This window comes from Triticum dicoccoides, chromosome 6B (assembly GCF_002162155.2).
Source record: "Triticum dicoccoides isolate Atlit2015 ecotype Zavitan chromosome 6B, WEW_v2.0, whole genome shotgun sequence".
Lineage (NCBI taxonomy): Eukaryota > Viridiplantae > Streptophyta > Magnoliopsida > Poales > Poaceae > Triticum > Triticum dicoccoides.
Window position 1 is genome coordinate 201,993,264 of NC_041391.1, and position 5,143 is coordinate 201,998,406.

Consider the following 5,143-nt stretch of genomic DNA (forward strand, 5'->3'; position numbering starts at 1 on the left):
AGTTGATCCGTGCATGCTATGGACTTGTTCTTGACTTGGTTTGTTACACAAACATATCTTCTTGATGATGCTATGCTTATCTTGTCATGCAATGACTTGTGGTGAGTGAATCGAGCTTGTTAAGTAGTGTTCACGATGTTGCTATTTTGCTAGGCTGAATCTGTTATTTCGTGATGCTATATAAACATGCTTCTACAAATCATTCTATGCATAATCTGGAGATGTTCTATAAACATGTTATGATCTACATGTCATCCTATATCCATCCATGCCCCTGGTTGCATTTATAGGTTGCTGTAGCTTGTTCATATCTTGCTCCAAAGTTGCTTGAAAATGTTGCTGTCAGCCTGTTAACATTAAGTTCACTTGTTCCCATGTGTTTTCCTAGTGATCCATGCACCCTATGACCTTGCTATTGCCATTCTTAGCTTCACAAATATGTCTTATTACTTTTGGGTGCCTTGCCATTCCATGTAATGCTCTGTAGTGAGTTGCACAAGCTCATCTACATGCCTTCGTAATTGTGTTCCTGCCATGTTTGAATCTGTATAATAACTTGCTATGTTTACGTGGGTGCCATTATATTTTCTGATCCTTTTTGGCTTATGGTCAGTAAGGGTCTTTTGATCTATGCTTTGAGTAGAATCATGCCATGCCTTTGTTTGCCATTATAAGTTCCTGTAACATGTTGTTTGATAGCTCTGAACATTGCATCGTGATGTTATTTTCTGCAAAGTCTGAATTATAATAACTTGCAATCTTACCATGTGTGTTTGAGCATGTTCTAGTGATTTCTGGAGATAGCTCAGTGTTCATGTTTTGTAATGCTTTACCTGTACATCATGTCCATGCCTTTTGTTCTCATGTTGGGGTGCTGTAGTATGTTGTTTTGATGCTTGCAATATGACTAGTTGCTGTTTTGGACAGCTTGTCCTTTAAACTTGTATAGTGTGTGTGTGTTGAACCGTTGCTCCGTTTTGAGTGTGCTCTATATGAAACTTGCTTAGAATTGCATGTAGTTTCATATTATCATGTTGCATCCATGTTTTGAGCTGTTTGCTTGATGTTTGTATGCATTTTGCATCAATGCAATGTTTAACTTGTTTTGCTCATATCTTCTAGGCCGTAGCTCCGAACTAAATGAACTTTATATGTAACTTGACTAGAATCTCGTGTAGATCATCTTGGTGAATCTTAACTTGCTGTTTAACAACTTGAACATAAGGTTTATTCAGATCTGGATCAATTTCGAAATATGCATATGAGGACTTACCGGAATTGTTATATGTTGTTCCCGGCCTCATTTAAACCTGCCTTGATGTGTTGCTCTTGTTTGCATCATATCTTGCCATGAGTAGATTCATGTAGCCTTGTCATGCATCATGCTTGGTTGTGCATCATGCCTTGTTCATGTGTGGTGTGTTTACTATGTTGTGTGCTTCTTCTTGTTAGTTCCTGTTTCATTGCGATCGTGAGGATTCGTTCGTCTACGCTTGGTTCGGCTTTATCCGTTCGTCTTCTTTATGGACTCGTTCTTCTTCCTTGCGGGATTTCAAGCAAGATGACCGCTACCCTGGATCTCACTACTATCATTGCTATGCCAGTTGCTTCGTTCTATTGCTATGATGCGCTACCTATTACCTGTTTATCAAGCCATCCCAAATTGCCATGAACCTCTAACCTTTGACACCTTTCCTATGCAAACCGTTGATTGGCTATGTTACCGCTTTGCTCAGCCCCTCTTAGAGTTGTTAGCTGCAGGTGAAGTTGAAGATTTCTCCATGGTGGACAGGATTTTGGTTGGGATATCACAATATCTCTTATATTATTAATGCATCTATATACTTGGTAAAGGGTGGAAGACTCGGCCTTTTGCCTGGTGTTTTGTTCCACTCTTGCCGCCCTAGTTTCCGTCATACCAGTGTTATGTTCCCGGATTTTGCGTTCCTTACGCGGTCGGGTGATTTATGGGACCCCCTTGACAGTTCGCTTTGAATAAAACTCCTCCAGCAAGGCCCAACCTTGGTTTTACCATTTGCCTCACCACCACCTACCCTTTCCCTTGGGTCGGCCAACCCGAGGGTCATCTTTATTTTAGCCCCCCCGGGCCAGTGCTTGTCTAAGTGTTGGTCCGAATTAGAGCCACTTGCAGCGCCACCTCGGGGAAACTCGAGGGCTGGTTTTAGTTGTACGTAGTGTTCATCCGGTGTTGCCCTGAGAACGAGATATGTGCAGCTCCTATCAGGATGTCGGCGCATCGGGCGGCTTTGCTGGTCTTGTTTTACCATTGTCGAAATGTCTTGTAAACCGGGATTCTGAGTCTGATCGGTCTTCCTGGGAGAAGGTCTATTCCTTCGTTGATCGCGAGAGCTTGTCATGGGCTAAGTTGGGACACCCCTGCAGGGTATAATCTTTCGAAAGCCGTGCCTGCGGTTATTGGCAGATGGGAATTTGTTAATGTCCGGTTGTAGATAACTTGACACCAGATCCGAATTAAAATGCATCAACCGCGTGTGTAGCCGTTATGGTCTCTTTTCGGCGGAGTTCAGGAAGTGAACACGGTTTCTGTGTTATGTTTGACGTAAGTAGGAGTTCAGGATCACTTCTTGATCATTACTAGTTGACGGCCGTTCCGCTTGTTCTCTTCTCACTCTTATTTGCGTATGTTAGCCACCGTATATGCTTAGTCGCTGCTGCAGCCTCACCACTTTACCCCTTCCTTTCCTATTAAGCTTTGCTAGTCTTGATACCCATGGTAATGGGATTGCTGAGTCCTCGTGGCTCACAGATTACTACAACAACAGTTGCAGGTACATGTTATGCGATGATCGTGACGCGAGAGCAATGCTTGCTTGCATTGAGTTCTTCTTCTGCTTCTTCGATCAGGGGATAGGTTCCAGGTCGGCAGCCTGGGCTAGCAGGGTGGATGTCATTTGAGTTTCTGTTTGTGTTTCATCCGTAGTCGGATGATGCTCTGATGTACTGTGATGTTGTATTCGTGTGGCATTGTATGCCTTATGTATGTATCCCCACTATTATGTAATGTTGATGTAATGATATCCACCTTGCAAAAGCGTTTCAATATGCGGGTCTATCCTTGGTGGGACCTTCGAGTTCCTTTTGGATAGGGTCGCGTATTGGGCGTGACAAGTTGGTATCAGAACCTCGACCGACCCTAGGAGCCCCCCTTGATTGATCGTGTAGTTTGCCCGATGTTGAGTCTAGAATAAACTGTTTTCGGAGTCTAGTTATATCGGAGAGTAGGAATTCTTTTACTCCTCAGCCCCTTCGTCGCTCTGGTAAGGAATCTTGACGTAGGTGTTTTGAAGTACTCCTCTTCCCTTTCAAATTTTTCTTTAGGATCACGCAGTTGGTTTTCCGATCGTTGTTCCTCAGCTCTTTTCATCCGGTGCATTTCTCGTCAGGTCGACTCGAGCCTCTTCATCATTGAGTTCATTCCTCAGTTGTTTTCTTTTCCCACCCGCCCTCCCCTTCTTCTTCTTGGAACCGGAGTCCGTAATCGAGTATCCATCCTACTCGTGTGAAGTCTTTGCTTTCTTTCCTCAATGATTTCAACCGGTGTTTTCTCTTCAAGATATTCGTCGTCTCCCCTTCCAAGTTGCTTTTGTTTTCCTGCCCTCCCACCCTTTTCTTCCCGGAGTTTGAGTCTCTCTCGACCATCTATTTCATTCGTGTGGAGCCTCTTCAGTCTTTCTTCAATCATTTCAACCGGTGAATTCTCGTCTCGTTTGACATTCTTCATCTCATTTTCTTCTCCGGTGGATTCAATTCCAATTTTTCGGGTGAACATATCCTTTTCCTCGAAGTGTTCTCCTTGCTCGTGCGCCTCTCGCCAGTTTATCCTTCCGGAGTGCTCAAGACATCTCAGGAGATTCGTCTGTGTTTGAATTAATTCGAGGTTGTCACCTTATTCAAATATTTCAATCGTTCCGGTGCATCATCTATCTGTTCAACAATCCTTTTCAACGGTATTCTATTCTAGTGGGCCCTAACCCACAGGTCTTTTCCCAGGATCTTACCTGACTCTTCTAATTTCCCCCGGAGTTATTCTCAAATTCTTTTCAGAGTTTGACGTAAGAATGTATTTCATCAGTCAGATGCCTTTCCGAGATCAATTTCAAATCATTTCATTGTTGGATCAACCCCTTCGCTTTCCAATTCTTCCGGAGGTTTTGTGTCATGTCTTCATCAAGTATCATTCCATCCTCTCTAGTTCATGTTCTTTTCCTTCCATTTTCAACCGGAGTGCTGCCTAAATCCTTTCAGTCTTATTCGTTTCTTATCTCGTTCTAACTGGAGTTGTTTCATAGTCTATCTGATTCGGTGAGCTTTCGATTCTTATCATTCTCGATGTTCCTCTCTTCTTCTCGAGTGCTCTCGATTCTTTGCTTCTTCTCTTGAGTTATTGTTTCACCTCATCCCTTTTTTCCTTCCGTCTCGGTCCTAAGATCTCGGGACGAGATCTCTTGTTAGTGGAGGAGTGTTGTAACGCCCCGGATCCGATGCGCCAGGTGTCTGCCAGTTATTCACCGTCTTTGCCATGTCATGTGCTTGTGTGTTGCATTTTATCATGCCATCATGTGCATTGCATTGCATATGTGTTCCTCTCATGCATCCGAGCCTTTTCCCCGTTGTCCGTTTCGCGATCCGACGCTCCTATGTCCTCCGGCGTTCCCCTTTTGTCTCTCATTGTGTGCGGGTGTTAAACATTCTCGGAATGACCCGAGCCTTGCCAAGTGGCCTTGGTATACCATCGGTAGACCGCCTATCAAGTTTCGTTCCATTCGGAGGTCGTTTGGTACTCCAACGGTTAACCGGATAACCGTAAAAGCCCCTCTCTCTTTGCAGCCCAACACCCTTTCCAAACTGGCCCAAAACCCACCTAACTCCTCTCCATGCTCTCGGTCGTTCGATCACGATCGCGTGGCCGAAAACCGCTCCTCATTTGGACTCTCCTAGCTCCCTCTACCTATATAATAGCCCCCCCCCCCTCGAAAATCACGGATGAAACCCTAGACTTCTTCCCCTCGCGCCGCCGGACACATCCCCTCTCCGCGCCCGCACATGTCCGCGCCCGTCGGACGTCCCGCGCCGCCTCCCTGCGCTAGTGGCCGCCTGCCAC